This window comes from Aethalodelphis obliquidens, unplaced genomic scaffold, assembly GCF_003676395.1.
Source record: "Aethalodelphis obliquidens isolate GAN/ISIS:26980383/991018 unplaced genomic scaffold, ASM367639v1 scaffold10, whole genome shotgun sequence".
In the NCBI taxonomy this organism is placed as follows: domain Eukaryota; kingdom Metazoa; phylum Chordata; class Mammalia; order Artiodactyla; family Delphinidae; genus Aethalodelphis; species Aethalodelphis obliquidens.
This window is the reverse complement of record NW_020837954.1, coordinates 40,543,743-40,560,382: the sequence shown is the minus strand read 5'-3', so window position 1 is coordinate 40,560,382 and position 16,640 is coordinate 40,543,743. Positions and strand designations below refer to the sequence as shown.

Sequence of the window (16,640 nt, the reverse complement as noted above, 5' to 3'; positions counted from 1 at the left end):
CACACCTGAAACCAGGGAAAGGGGCAACTGGACCCAACCCAGCCTCCTTGACATAGAGGCCCAGGGCCAAGTTGATAGCTCAGACCTGTCAGGGTCCTCTGACAGCTTCCCTCCAATACAGTCCTCCTGTGCTGAGCTAATTTTGTATTACTTTTGGTCGCTTACAGCTAAAGGAGACCTATCTGTCTAATACGTTCCTTGTCTTAACATTACAACACTATTAATGCAGACTAAATAATCACACACTAATTTTCTCTCTCTCTTTCTCTTTTTCATTTGAGCTGCTATAAATTCGAATCTCCCCCTCTCAACTTTCTTGTCTAGTTCAGGAGTCAGACAGATAGATAGCAAATGGTTTAGACTTTGTGGACCATAAGATCCCGGAGCAACTCCTCAACTCTGCCATTGTAGTGTGAAAGCATGTGAACAAATGAATGTGACTGTGTTCCAATACAACCTAATTTTACAAAAACTGCTGCAGGCTGGACTTCACACACAGGCTGTAGTTTGCCAACCCTTGATCTAGTTGGTTTTTTTGGATCCGAGCCTGGTCTTCTCATTTCTCCTTATTAAACATAATCTCATTAGCTTCAACCCATCTTTCAAGTCCAGGGGCATAGTTTTTTTTTTTTTTTTTTTTTGCGGTACGCGGGCCTCTCACTGTTGTGGTGTCTCCCGTTGCGGAGCACAGGCTCCGGGCGCGCAGGCTCAGCGGCCATGGCTCACGGGCCCAGCCGTTCCGCGGCATGTGGGATCCTCCCGGACCGGGACACGAATCCGCGTCCCCTGCATCGGCAGGCGGACTCTCAACCACTGCGCCACCAGGGAAGCCCCGGGGGCACAGTTTTAAATCCTGTTTCTACCTTCCAGCACAGCAGCTCTCCCTCCCTGCTCTATGTCACGTGCATATTGAATGAGCTTTCGGGGTCTTCATGGTTCATCAGAGCAGCAGGCCCTTGAAAATGCAGTAGGTGGTGCCGTGCTGCCCATCCTGGGAAAGGACACACGAGGGAGAAGTCAGGACCGCCGAGGGTAGGGTGATTAACCGGACGGCCTTCTAATCACACAGCCTCTGCTGACCGGCACCCAGTCTCTCTCTGTTTCTCTGATTTTCTGGCTCAGGGACGGGCCAGGAGTCATCTGGAGGCTGTTTGCTTCTCTGAAAAATTCCTTTACTCAACACTTATTGTTATTCAATGTGATAAACCCCCATGCCCGCTCTTTTGCTGTGTCCTCCAGCAATCTCTGGGGCACCCTCCCTGGAATCCCACTCTTCAGGCTGGATAAACCTAGGCATTCATCAAGCCCAGTATCCCTCATTTTACGGATGAAAAATCTGAAGCCCGAGATGGGAGCAACTTGCCCAAGGCATGCAGGGCATCTGTGGAAGAGCCAGACTGGAACCCTAGGTCCCTCTGCTTCTTTCCATATCCTTCCAGAAGGAACTGCCTCAGGTGAGCTTCCAGGTCATGAAGGCCCAGCAGCCCTCCTCTTGTACCAGTCCAGTGACAGAGAGGACACAGACCCGGGAACTTGTGCATTCCAGTTCTTCTATCTGGGCCTCCCACTTTGCCATTAAATTGAACAGAATATCAAGTTTTTCCCTGAGAAGCCCTGTTTTTTGTGAACGTCTCTCACAAGCTTGGCTCTAAAGCCAAAAGGAATTTGCGTTAGCTATAAGCAAACTGTGAACTGCATGAGCGGCTTTGCAAATTGTCTCCTTTAAACAAGATTGATGATGTTTCCTCGTGAATGACCATTTCTATATGCATGGGTTTTTTTTTTCTGATGCCACATGGGTTTTTTTCCGTATATTCCACGTATTTCCAACACCAAATACATGTTGTTTTTCCATATCAATTCTCCAATTCCCTATCACCAACTAGGTTTCCAATAATTCAATTCAATTCTGATACTACCTACCTAGAGTTAGTCTCAGATCCCACCAGTTAAAGAACTCAGTCCCACAAGATTTCCCCCGCTTTAGATGCTAGCTGCAAGTGGAATCCCTAGATGACCCTCACTTCTACCTGACCAACTACAAGTCTGGGGGTTTCCACAATTCCCCTCAAGTTCTATAATTCACTGGAATGACTCAGAACTCAGGAAAGTGCTCTACTTACAATGACCACGTTATTGTAAAAGATACAACTCAGGAAGAGCTGAATGGAGGAGATACACAGGGCCAAGTATGCAGGGGTGAAGCGTCCACGCCCTCTCAGGGCACACCACCCACCAAGCACCTCGATGTGTTCACCAGCCCGGACATTCTCCAAATCTTGCTGTTCCAGAGTTTTTATAACTCAATCTCCAGCCCCCCTCCCTTCCTCAGAGGTTGGGAGGTGGGGCTGAAAATTCCCACCCTCTTACCACGTTTGGTCTTTCGGGTGACCAGCTCCCATCCTGAAGCTATCTCTAGGGGTCCCATCCTGAGTCACCTCACTAGCATAAACTCTGATGTGTTCAAAAGGGCCTGCTATGAATAGCAAAAGACACTCCTATCAGGAATTTCCAAGGAAGCTCTGTGCCAGGAACCTAGGACAAAGACCAATTTTGTTGTTGTTGTTATACTACACTATACTATGGAGTTCCTAAATCAGCTAGGATGGTTATAGCTAGAGCCCTAAAAACACACTCTGGACATGCACTTTAGCATGCTCATCATTAAGAGGCCACCCTCCTCCCATGAAAGAAAACGATGCTCCCTTTCTTTGTACCTGTTTCCCTATTGGGGGTAAGAGGATCGACTGGGGCCATGTCATTCTTATGCCCCCGGTTCTGAGTGGACAGGACTTCCTGCCATTCCCAGGACACTGGCCCTCCTCCCCTTTGCCTGTGCCATGTCGTCTGCTTGGAATGAACTTCTTTCCCTTCTTTTCCTGTCAGATTGCAGGTGATCAAAAATGTAGGGCACAGAATGCTTTGTGACGTTGGTAGGTCTTCTATGACAGGGTACTTCTAATTTATGTTTGTTTTTTTGGCTAGAAGAAATCATTTTACACTGTCACAGAACAGAGGTGTAATTTGGGGCTCACAACTGACAGCACTCATTTCACGTAACTGCTGTTGGTTCTATCACATTTCTGATCATCACAAATTCTTCCCTGTGGGCAGATGCAAGGGCACACGTCCACACCCCCCTTTTCCCTGAGGCTACATTTGTGGTCAAAATCATCCTCCCAAGCCCTGTTCAAGCACTCCCTCCCGTACGAAGCCTTCGTGGTTCATCCAGGCAGAATTAAAACAGGTCTTCCCACAGCACTTTGTACTCTGCTCCATTAGATTGTTAACAGGCTGTTTGCCTGCAAAGGCTGTGAGCATCAGGTCGTTGATCTCTGCCCTGAGCAGTATCTGACACACTAAAGGCTCACTAAATACTGAGTCCGGGTCTATAGGAGAGAGAGGGTAACCTAATTAGACAAGATCCAGGACAGGACACAGAGGAAAACTGGTGGTGTGGGTAGGGAGGGCACTCCCTGACAGCTATCCTCTTCGGAAGGAGAAGCTATTGCTCTTGAATGTCTGGTTCTGGTTTACTCTGCCTTCTGCACTGCTAGATCCACCCCCACTAGACACACACGCTTCTATTAATAGATACAACTCAAGACAGCAGCTTCAGAAATAACCTCTTCTTCAAGGTCAGTGCGAGGCCATAGAAACACCATCCTGGTCAACCCGCTGAACCAATAGGTGGACACTGGTTCTCAGATAAAAAGACCCCCAACCCTCAAGGATGGGGCACTGTGGAGGGAGAGTGGGACCACCTTATGCATTTCATGGGCCTTAGGCACTTGTGCCCTCATAGCCCATTCCTCTAAAAACATATATTTTAGGTTATACTTTATGACTACATTGTCATAAAGACAAATATAATTCAGCCTTGACTCATTTTTTATATATTCATTTATATTATATTATATTATATTCATCTTCTACTTCTGATTTTTAAAAATTAAATTAAAACACTTTCATGGGCCCCTAAAAGTATTGTGGGCCTGTATTAGACTGGGCTCTCCAGAGAAAGAGAACCAGTAGGAGATATATAGATATAGATACATAGATATATAAATATAGAGAGATTTACTGTAAGGAATTAGCATATGTGGCGTCAGAGGCCAAGGAGTCCCACAGGCTGCAGGTGACAATCTGAAGACCCAGGAAAGCCAATGGTGTAAGTTCTTGTCTGAGTCTGAAGGCAGAAGATCAATGTCCCAGCTTGAAGACAGCCAGGGAAAAGCTTGAATGCTTCCTTGCTCTGTCTTTTTTTGTTCTATTTAGGCCTCTGACAGATTGGACGAGGCCCGCCCACACTGGGTAGGGCAACCTGCCCTACGGGTCCAGCAATTCAAATGTCACTCTCATGTGACACAAACACACCCAGGGTAATATTTAACCAGATTTCTAGGTATCTTATGGCCCAGTCAAGCTGACACAGAAAATTAACCAAGCCAGGACCTCAGGCGCCTCGTCTGCTGGGCCTCCTGGAGAAGTTGGCCCTGAGCGTCAGAGAGTAGGTTAGATATGGCCCTTTCCTTGGAGTTACCACTTTGTCAATGGGACCCACAGAAGAGATGGCTCTCGCACACAGTGGTTACCTGGGCTCACTGCCAGGGGTCTTGGGCCTGCGGACTGGGACCCAGGCATTTTAATCTCTAGTTGGGAGGAATGGGAAAGAAAGAGGGTCAAGGCCTCGGATGACTGGTTTTCATGTTTCCTTCGTCACGAACCATCTCTATCCTTAGGACGCTACAACAGTTAAGATCAATATTCTGCCATCATTCCCTGCCGTCTCTTCCATTGGCCCATTAGCTGGATGGCCTAGAGAAGGCCTAGAGAAGAGTACCCGTTTGCTCAGGGTGTCAAGGCAGGTGGTGAAATAGAATCATGGCAACACCAGGGCAAACTGGGAGATCCATGGAGCGTGTCTCCCATGCCCCAGGCCTGACCAAGGAGCAGGGGCAAGGCGAGAGAGACAGAGAGTTCACAGCTAAGATTTTCAGGGCAAATCCTCCCCGCCTGCATATTCAAATCACAGACCGCAGTCTATGCACCTAAGGCCCATTTCATGTTGCTTTACATCCATATCAAGGAGGTTTGATCTTTGAGGAAATAAACACTGACCCAGCTTCAAACAAGTCAGACCTCCTGCTATTTATTTTTAGTTCTCTGGATGTGTGCAGATCATCATCAACGCAGTAAAGAAAATGCAGAAAAGAAAAATGCTTCCCATAATTACCCAGCTAATAAATCCTGGATGAAAGGCTCCTGGGGACAGTGTGTTCTGATGACCTTTGCTGGGGAGGTAGCTCTGTCCCTGAGGAAGAAATGAGATGTGTTGGATGTGGGGTGGATTAGACACCCCTGGCCTGTGCATCCTGAGAGAAGGCTTGAGTCAGGGTGAGTGAGTCAAAGGATGGGTCCTCAGAGGCTGCTCAGAATGAGGAGAATGTGTGTGTATGTATGGTGTGTGCGTGTGTTGGGGGCAAATGAATGTGTTGCGTGTGTGTTTGTGTATGGGGTGTCTGTGTGTGTGTTGGAAAGGGTCTGGTGGAGGATGAGGGAGAGACTGGGGAAGTCTAGTCATGGGTTTTGAACCAGAGATGGGGGTCTATTTCCAGGGGTTTCATGGGCACTCGAAGTTTTTTTCCTGCCAAGAATCTATTTCTCCTTTTTTCTAGTTGAAATTCTTCTTGAATTTCCCTTTTGCTTAAGCCAGTGGAAAGATCCCTAAGTGAACAATAGAAGAGTCCAGTAAAAAGAGCACTGGACTGAAAGTCAGGAGACCCAGGTTCCAGCACTGGCTCTGTCACAAACCAGGCTATGACCTTGGGTAAGTCACTCCTTCCCCTGCTCTCAGTTTCCCCATTTGTCCAAAGACCAGTGGTTTTCAGATTTTGGGTTTCATGGACCAGTTTAAATCATCATAAGTAGCCACATCACCAGCAACGATCACCAACATTTTATGGAAGAAAGATTATTTTAACCTCCAAGGTACAAAGGACAAAATCTCAAAGTTGAAAAATGGGGTAAATTTAGATTTAAGAAAAATCCACTAGTTCGTATTTTTTCCCAATATTGCCCTAGACAGGAGAAAAGAGCACCATAGATGTACTGCTCTGGTGCCTGGAGTTTCGTGACTATTAAACTTCACATACTCCCAGGTCCATCTTCAAGCTGTAATGTGGTAGGATGAATCTTTCAGTTCTGCACCTTTGTCCAGAATTATCAGTCTGTGAACGGTCAGTAGCCCAGCCCTTAGCTGCCCTTTCCTCCTTCTGCAGATGAGAGAATGGAAACATCTACGACGGGAAAGAGACATTTCCCCCAAACCATGCCGATGAAAACCTACTGCTCCTACTATTACTACTGCTACTGCCCCTGCTACTGCTATTGCTACTGCTCTTACTACTGCTACGGCTACTACCATTACTGCTACTACTGCTACTGCTACTATTACTACTGCTGCTACTGCTATTACTATTGCTGTTACTACTGCTGCTGTTACTACCATTACTGCTATGAATACCATTACTGCTACTACAGCTACTAAAATACGAACAACAGCCTGTTCCTGACACTGTTATAAGCACTGTACGTATTTAGAGTTTAAAAAGCGAACTCAAGTTTCACAACAACCCCATGGGGTAGAAATGATTATTATTTGCATTTTGCAGATAAGGACATTAAGGCACAGACAAAATAATGACGTCACAAAATAATATTCAGTTGACCTTGGACTCTCCTGACTCTGCAGAGGTCAGATTAAATGTATGTGTGTGTCTAAGCCTTGGGACATGTAGACCAAAGCTCACTGTCCCGGATCCTATAATTTCCCACCTGCCAGAGAGAAACTGGTACCTGTCCCTGTCCCTGTCCCTGTATGGATGGCCTCCTTCAGTCAGGGTCCAACAACAACACAATCACTGCAGCTACCATTTACCTTGATGCTCTGGATGAGGTCATTGGCCTCCATGATCTCCCTTTATCCTCACAAGACTCCCATAGGAAAGGGGTTTATTGTTTCTCTTTTGAAGGTGACATAACGGCAGCTTACAGAGGCGACCTACCAAGGTCACACAGCTGGTTGGGATTCGAACTGAGGTCTTCCTGACTCTAAAGCCCCTATTCCTAACCCTGTAAAGAAAGGGGGAGACTATGTCCCATTTTGCAGTCAGAAATATAAACTGCTCAGAGAAGGGAAGTAATGGTCCCAGACCAGGTTGGAGCTGAAACCAGCATCAGGCCTAAATCCCCATGCTTCCTAGGTTCCTGTCCGAGCCCACGAGCACCCCACCTTCTAGACGCTGACCAGGAGAAGGCACTGGACAGGCATTTTTAGAAAAGGAAGGAGACTCGAGGGGAGATTAGGGACAGGACAAAATATCTTGGGGCCAGAGCACGCTGTCCTTGGAGCTCTTGCCAACATGGCTCAAAGTGGCCTTGGCGAGGTATTTGGGAGGGGGGTTCATAGCTGGGCTGGGAAAGAGGGCACCAGCCTGGGTGCAAAAGTTCCCAAATGGCAAACTGGTTGCTTGGTGTCATCTCTCAGCCTCGACTCTTGACCTGCTGGGCTCAACCTAGTTTTCTCAGCCTGGAAAATGGGGTTCACAGGGCTTACTCAAGAGACTGGGAAGGAACGTGAGATAATGACTTCCTTGATTTTGGAGTGAGGACAAGCCTGAAGACCTTGTTCTGCTCCCGTCCCCCACTCCCTGTCCCCCTCTGTCTCACCAGTCCTCCCCACCTTGGTAACCGGCACCGTCCGTCATCAGGCTTCTCAAGCTGCAAGTCTGAGATTCAGCCTCGATTCCTCCCTGTCTCTCACTCTAGCCCATCAGCAAACCTCCAGGTCCAACCTCCCAAATATGTCTCAAGCTCCACCCCTTCCCCTCCACTCCACCACCGAGTCCAAGCAGCGTCCTCTCTCACCTGGACACTGCAGGGGTTCCTGAATGCTCTCCTCTCCCCCACTCCTCCCCTAAAGCCTATTCCCAGACCTACAGCCACAGTGATGCATGAAAATTTAAACCAGATCATGTCACTTGCTTAAAAGCCTTCAATGATCTCCCATTCTACACAGACACAAATCAAAATCCCTAGAATTGGTCTGACTGGTCTGGCCCCTGCCCATCCAACTGTTTTAGGCCACAGGTCTCACCCTCACTCAATGAACTCCAACCCCGATGAACCTGCAGTTCCTAGAATCCATCTTCCTCCAAAGGGCTTTGGCACCTTCTGGTCCCTCAGCTGAACGCTGTTCCCGGTCAACAGCTTCCTATCACCCAGGGTCAGCTCAGAGAGGTCGTCCCTGACCATCTTTTCTGAAGCAGAATTCTACCTTATATCCTAGCACAGTATCCGTTTATTTCCTTCTGAGCACTCACTACAATATAAACATGTCATTTCATGGTTTTGCTTACTTGTTTATTTTTGGCCTCCTCCATCAGACTGTAATTTCCCTGAAGGCAGGGGTCTGTCTGTTTACGTCGTAGCTCCCTAGCACAGCACTGGCACTCACATACTTTTGGATGAAAGATTAAAAGTCCATTCCAAAAGTCACAGTAGGATCTCAGCCCAGTGTCTCTCCTGCCCCTCCTACTTCTACTCCTCTGCTCTCTTCCTCAAGGGGGTGACCCGCTGCACAGGAGGCTGGGAAAGTGAGGAATCTGCTCTCTGGGCTGGTTTCTGACCCCGTGGGAAAAACCTGCAAAAGGGCTGAAAGCGGCAGTGAGGTTATAGGGTGTTGATGGGGGCTGGAAGCAGAGTGATAACTCCCAATCGCCCACTCTGGTGTCCTGAGGAGATTCTTTCCCCAGCCTGGTCTCCCTCGTGGAAAAGAAGCCCCTCTGCTGGACCACACAAGGATGCCGAAGACTGGGTACCACCTAGAGGGAGCAGCTGTGAAACAGCCAGGAGTGGGTGAGATCTGGTATTTCAGGGCCAGGAAACAGATGTGGTAGTTTGAAAAGAAGCATTTGTACTCTCCCTCAGGGCTGCAGAACATCAAGATTCAAACCTTGGGCATGTCGCTGGGCAAGGTCTGGCTCCCCCACTAACCCCCCGCTGCTCCACGTAGAGAGCGGGTGGGCTCTCCCATCCCACACAGGCACCTGGAGTCCTGGGCATTTGCCCAACCTTCTTAAGGGAGGTTGGCCAACCTTGACAGGACAGTAGTTTCTTGTGACATCCCTAGATCCTGGCAAGAAGCCCCAAGGCTCTGGGCAAGAATGGATCTGTACGTTCCAGGAAAGAGGCTTCTGTGGGAAGCAGAGCTACGGTGACATTTCTGTACCTCAGGGATCGGCTCGCAAGGAAGTAAGCCCTCTGGGAGCCACAGAAGCTCAGAACTGCGTTAGCAACACACCCTATCAGACCTGTCTCCCCTACTCATCCTGAAAAGGAAATATGCAGCAGTCTCCAGAAAGCTGCCTGCTAAGCTCTCCCTGCTCCCCAGTTTATTGCAAAAATGTGTGGGCAGTAAACTCTCCTAATGAGAGGACTACATCCCACACAGTGGCGCCAACGCTAGACACGGCCAAGGACGCGGTGGGGTGACACGTAAAGGGATGCGAGGGCTTGGATCGAATCCAAGGCAGAAAGGGCCTGTTACCGCCTAGAGACTGGGGGTCCAATGGAGGGAAAGGGGAGGGGGTGACATCCAGGCAGGTTTGGCTCGAGGCAGGGATCCTGGAGATTATTTCTAAGTGTTCTGTTAACTTTTCAAGTGCCCTTCCTGGGATTTTGACAAATCAGTGAAAACTTGTATGACCATGAGGAATTTTTAAAACAGTCTCTAGAGCAAAATACAACATAACAAGCTCCAAGGACTTAAGTGATTCTACCCTGCTGTGGCCACTGCTCTGTGGGCATCTCACATGGGGCATGGGCTGCCCATGGGCTTTGGCGTTCTCTGCAGTCATCACTATTCCTTCTGTCCAGTTCTATGCAGGCACAGGGTCTGTCACCTGAAACGCTGTCTAGTCCTCTAAATGTTCCCATGGTCTGCGGTTTGCTTAGAGGTTAGTGGTTCTTAAACTTCAGTGTTGTTATGGGTCAGCTGACCTGCTTGATAAAATGAATATTCCCAGGCACCCTTCAGAGATTCTCATTGACTATGTCGGAAGTGTGGCCCCAGAATCTGCATTTCTACAAGCATCGCAGGTGACTCTGACGTAGGGGATCCTAAGACCCCACTTTGAGAAGTACTAAGAAATCACTGTGCAACTGATTGCTTTCCAATTTTTTTCTATTTAAATAATACTGCCATGAAGACGTTGTAGAGATGATTTTTTTTTCTTTTACCTTATTTTCTTTAGACATTTTCTTAAAATAAAGATTACGGAATCAAAGGATCGGAATTGTTTCATAGCGTTTGCCAAAGTAGTCTCAAGGGAATTTGAGTAATTGAACATTAAGTTTTAGCATTTAAATTGATTTTTATAACAGAATAAAAGTTGTCCATATTGCAAGTTCAACATTTATAATAGGGCCGGTCATTTTTCTATATAAAGCTTTGTGTGTGAACTATCGGCTCATTTCCTCTGATTACTTCTCAAAAAAGGAGCAGGATCCTGGCCTTTTATAGTTATATCAATTCCTTAGCTATTTTGGATAGAAAGCTTTATTTGCCACATATATTTCTCCCCCTTCTGTGGCTTTCATTTTTGGATTGGCTTTATTACATTCTGTGGCACAAAAGGCTTTTAACAACACATTTGGGTCCATCCGTCCTGTCTCTGATATCTCTTTCAGCAGTAGTCAAAATGTTTTCTCATCACAGTTGAAACGCATTTGCTTTTCCATTTCCTTCTCTGGCTTTTTCCCATTTGAAATGTATTGTAGTGCACGGTGGGAAAAAATATGGATATAAGCTAATTCTGATCCATGCTGATGTCCCACGATTTTTTTGAACATTTATTTATTTATTAATTTATTTTCTTTTTTGGCCGTGCTGTGTGGCATGTGGGATCTTAGTTCCCCGACCAGGGATTAAAACTGTGCCCCCTGCAGTGGAAGCATGGAGTCTTAACCACTGGACCACCAGGGAAGTCCCCATGATGTACCACGATTTAGATGATATTTGTTAAATAGTGACTCTTTCTTATAGCCTTGTGTTGATGCTCATTCATCTTACATCAAGTCCTTAAATAACTTCAGTCTCTTTCTGTAGAGTCTATTCTATTCCCCTGGGCAGATTCTCTTGTCTTTACTCCAAGAAAATACAGTAATGGCTGTCTGGTTATTTTAAGTTCCCCCAAAACATTTTTTGACATTTTGCCCATTCATATTCCAGCTGAGTTTTAGAATTTGTTAAATCTTGTGATCCATCTCATTGTGTTTTTAAGTTATATTCTTTTGTAATCTTAACTTTATTTAGACTTTATAATCAAGAGGAGAGTTCTTCATTCATTCATGTTTTCCTTTACTCTTCCCACTTTAAAATTTTCTTTGAAAAAATATCATTGAGGGGCTTCCCTGGTGGTGCAGTGGTTAAGAATCTGCCTGCCAATGCAAGGGACACGGGTTCAAGCCCTGGTTCGGGAAGATCCCACATGCAGTGGAGCAACTAAGCCCATGTGCCACAACTACTGAGCCTGCGCTCTAGAGCCCCCGAGTCACAGCTCCTGAGCCCGTGTGCCTAGAGCCTGTGCTCCACAACAAGAGAAGCCACCACAGTGAGAAGCTCATGTACTGCAACGAAGAGTAGCCCCCGCTCGCCGCAACTAGAGAAAGCCCACGCGCAGCAACGAAGACCCAACGCAGCCAAAAATAAATTTTAAAAAATAAAAATTTATAAATATACATATATATATATCATTTTTTCCAAGTTAAATGAATTCCCAACTATTTTGGGGGAGGGAGGATCATGTTTGTGACTAAGCCAGCTCTCCCTCTTCCTTTTTCCTTCCCTCTGCCCCACTCTTAATTTATCCTTATACTCACTAAAATATAAGTGTTTTGACCCAAAATCCATGCCAATAAAATGATACACTCCCCCACCCCCACCCCCACCCCAGGCCCAGCGTATGTTGCTTCTTGGCTGCAGCCAGCAGCAGTGTGTGAGCTGCTCTGAGGTCACCTCCACCTGTCTTACTCCCTTTTCCTTCCCCTGCCTGTAAGATGGGCAGAATTGTCCCGGCACCACCTTCCTGGGTTAGGACATAGCTGGTTAGGAAGACTTAGAGTATTCCAGAAGTGTCATCCCTATTTATTGAACAAAACAGGAAGATACAGTGTAGTAAGTTGAATGAGTATCCCTTCAAGTCCATATAGAACATCAGGATGTGACCTTATTTGGAAAACAGGGTCTTTGCAAATGTAATTAGTTAAAATGAGGTCATACCTGGATTAGAGTTGGCCCTAAATCCAATGACTGTTGTCTGTATAAAAGAGAAAACAGAGACACAGACGCTCACACAGACAGACACACAGATGAAGAATGCCATTTGACAACAGAGGCAGAGATTGGGGTGATGATGCATCTATAGACTAAGGAAGGCCAAGGATTGCTGGTCACCACCAAAAGCTGGCAGAAAGGCCTGGAGCAGATTCTCCCTCAAAGCCTCCAGAAGGAACCAACCCTGCCAATACCTTGATTTCAGACTTCTGGCCCCCAGAACTGTGAGAGATAAATTTCTGCTGACTTAAGCCACCCATTTTGTGGTACTGTGTTACGGCAGCCCTACGAAGCTAGTCTACACAGGATCCCTGGTCTCACCTGAAATCGTCCCCAGTGCTGACTTTTCATTGTAGGATTATCTAAAACACAGAGAAATCTCCTTGTGAGCCTGCCCCAAAGCAGAGAATGAACAGTCCACTCTGGAATGTAAATACTCAAGAAATGATGAGATTTTTCCTGTTTCCTGACCAACCACAAGTCTCTCTTTGTAGAAGGTGAACTATTTATGGCATATTCCAAGTTCTAAGAACCCAGGGCTCTTTTGCAAGGGAGGCAGTGTGATGTAATTCAAAAAGCTCGGAAACTGGGCTCAGACCACCAGGGCCTAAATCTCGACTCTCATTTGCCAGAAGTGTCGCTCTGAGCTGGTCACTTAATCTCTTTGAGCTGGACTCCCAATCTGTAAAAGGAGACAATAAAAATTTATACCTAACATATTTTAGGGAGTTATTGCTGGGATCTGATGAGACAGTTTATGGGAAATCATTGTTTAAATTGTAAAGCATCAGGCAGATGTTATCAATCACTCGTGTTTGCCTGTGGGGTGGGCAGGACAGAGAGGAGGGGCAGGAGGGACATTTACTTCTCACTGTATCCTTTTTTTGTTGCATGCATATAGTGAAAATAATATGTTAAAAATATTTTAATGTGTAATGAAGGGGAAAATGTAAATAGAATTGTGTGCCCATTTCCATCGTCGCCCAGCGAAGACATCTAGAATGTGGGCACCAATGGCCCTCAGGTAGGAACCTCCGTCTCTCCGGAGCTTCCGGTGCAGGAGCTCCTGCGACACGACCCAGCTCATATCTCCTGAACCATTTTTCCTTGCTTGTGTTAATCCACAGTTTGGAAAATAGAATTGGGTGTCCAGCCCTGCCATGGATTTCACATTGTCTGATTTACCTTTTTGAAATCTAGAGAGAATAGGGACCCCTCTTGCCAAGTGATTGGGGCAACTTATAGAATTGTGTGTAAAGACAAAGGCATATTTGGGAAGGCATTTTCCCAGAGCATTTTGAGGTCTTGTGCTCATCCCAAAGGCACGGCAAGAAGTAAATGCTTTATACCCAGACAAAACTATAATTCTAAAAATACATGCACCCCTACGTTCATAGCGGCACTATTCACAATAGCCAAGAAATGGAAACAACCTAAATGTCCATCGACAGATGACCGGATAAAGAAGATGTGGTATATACACGTACAATGGAGTATTACTCCGCCATTAAAAAGAATAAAATAATGCCATTTGCAGCAACATGGATGGACCTAGAGGTTATCACACTAAGTCAGAATGAGAAAGACAAATGCCACCGGATATCACTTATATGTGGAATCTAAAATATGACACAAATGAACATATCTATGAAACAAAAACAGACTCACAGACATAGAGAACAGACTTGTGGTTGCCAGTGCGGAAGTGGGAGGGGGAGGAAAGGACTGGGAGTTTGGGATTAGCAGATACAAGCTATTATATATAGGATGGATAAACAACAAGGTCCTACTGTATAACACAGGGAACTATATTCAATATCCTGTGATAAACGATAATGGAAAAGAATATGAAGAAGAATATATGTATAACTGAGTCACTTTGCTGTACAGCAGAAATTAACACAACATTGTAAACCAACTATACTTCAATAAAATTAAAAAAAAAAAAGAGGTGATTTAATCAGAGTCCCCGAGGCATCAGAATGGGAAGCAGAGCCTTGCCTCCACTTAATGAAGCTCTCTGCCCACCCCCCGCCAGGTGATGAGCAGGTCCTCCAAGGTCCTGAGGGCTCATCTGGGTCCTTCCCCCTGATTCTATGTCCCAGGGCTGTGCCTGACACTCGCACCAGCCCGCTCGCTGCCAAGACTCCACTCCTCCAGTTGTCACCACTGGCCTCTTCGAAAGCTCTATCCCCTCGACAGCACTAGCTGGTCAATGTGACACTCTACTTGGGTCAGCCTTCTGCCAATAAAGGCCCCCCCCCTTAATCCTGCTTTGGGGGTATAAGGCTTAGAGCAAAGTCCCTTGAGCCCCCAGTATGGAGGCTCCTTCGGCTCTGCCACACAGCCCTCTCCTTCGGAGCACTGACATTTCAGTCCGGCACCAGCTGCGGGGCCAGCGCAGCCTTTCTCCAGAACCATTTGGGCCTTGGTTTTGAGTTGGAGCCACCAGGTGAGGATCCTTCCCCACTTTAGCAGTGCCCTGATGTTATTCCCCACGACCTATCTTTCCCAAGCCCCGACTGTACATAAGTGAGCTCAGATTGTATACAGGATTCAGGTTCTGTCCCAGGAGGCCCTGGGTCCTTGCCATCTAGGGTGTGGGGTTGTCGAGCATAAGAGGGGGCTGGCATGTATGACCGTGGCCTGTCTCCATGGGCCTCAGCTCCAACCAAGACATAGCCAGGCTTGCCCTCCTCTTGTAAGAGTTTAACAAGGATGCTTGTGATTCCCTTATACACTATAATGGTTCAGAGCAACAACTTTGGAGTCAAAGACAAACCTGGGTTCAATCCCAGCTCCACAGTTCACAAGCCATGCAACCTTGAGCAAGTTACTTAAATCTCCTGCAATCTCAGTTTCTTCATTTGTAAAATGAAGATCAAATAGAGCCAGGTTACAGGGATGTCAAAAGAAGGAAATGAGATAATGCATATAAAGGGCTAACTGTTGGTACCTGGCTTGTAGTGAGCACTTAATAAATATTAATTTGTTGTTGTTATTAATGAAATGATTTAGTTTCTAGTGATAGCTTGAGCTTGGTGAACTTGAGCAAGTTATTTCACCTCTGTGGGCTCTTACTTTATATAAAATGAGAGGATGGGTCTTGAGCCTTGTATTCCTTCCTACTCCACGATCCTACGATTCCTTTGACCCTAATGGGGTAATTCCACCTGCCACGGGGACCAATGTTAGGATGATCAGATGAGAGAGGTTGCCAAAAGTCTACCAGGCTTCTTCAAACCAAAGCCTGTCTGTCTCCTGGCCTAGATCCCAGGGCGGCGGCAGGAAGGGCTGTGGGGAGTTTGCCTGTAGGAGTAGCCTGGTAGGTAACCAATATTAAAGGAAGGAGTGCCAGGCCCTGAAGTCTACCTGAGAAACAGAGTCTGAGTTCCAAAGGAACAGGCATCGCTGAGTAGGGTAAATGTCTGCCCCAGACTGAGTCCTAGTAAGAAAAGTTGTGAGGTGACTCCGAGCTGAAAACGCGGTTTCTTGAGCTCTCTAAAGAGGCATTGTGGGCATTGGTTAAAGACCTGGCTGAAGAGCCAGGCTGCTTGACACTTTCCTAATGACGTACACACACTTAGTCTTCACAACAACCCAGAATCTTGGTTCTTCCACTTAGCAGCTCTGTGACCTTGGTCAAAGTACTTAACCTCCCTGGGCTTCACATTCCTCATTTGTGTAGCAGGGGTAGTAACATTAGTTCCCCCCACTGAGTTGTTGTGAAGACTAAGTGTATATGGGTCCTTAGGAAGGTGCCAGGCATATAAGTGTTATATAAGTGCTGGCTGCGAATATTTTTATGATATTGCTTTGGGCTTGGTATGCTGAGGACACCTTTGCACGGGGGAAGGCAGGTGGTCCCTGTAACGTTGCAGTAGAAACAGTCAGGAGCTTCCCCCGGAAGGTCTGGGGCATAGGTGGAGTTCCTATAAGACACTCTCTGGAGAGTCTCAGAAATGTGTGCAAAAGGCTTTTTGGATGGTCCCATAACAGTGGCAGAGTATACCAGAAAAATATAGTGTCTCACAAATTACTATAACCCCACATGCAGGGGCCTGAGGAAACTAAGTTTACCCCCTCATTATTCGGGATCGAATCCCCTCAAGTCGGATACCCCTGGATGGGCTAAACAGTAAATTGTCATCTGCCATTCAGCACAAATGAGTTTCTCAGATGAGCCAGTGTTTTAGCAGAACCCAAGGAAATGAGAACTAAAATTGGATGGGGCAGGCGGGTC

The 16,640-nt window shown here is 46.5% G+C and overlaps 1 long non-coding RNA gene across 3 annotated transcripts in view; it reads right to left on the bottom strand.

The window, feature by feature from the left end:
* Positions 1-783: 783 nt before the first annotated feature.
* LOC113622885 (uncharacterized) overlaps positions 784-16,640 on the bottom strand; it is a 30,027-nt gene continuing 14,170 nt past the window's right edge. For 2 of the 3 annotated variants that reach the window (XR_003433706.1, XR_003433707.1), the window contains one exon: positions 12,385-13,079. This is a non-coding gene — a long non-coding RNA (uncharacterized LOC113622885). Of the gene's footprint in view, positions 3,390-12,384; positions 13,080-16,640 lie in introns of those variants that run through there. The other variant, XR_003433708.1, reaches the window with a different exon arrangement.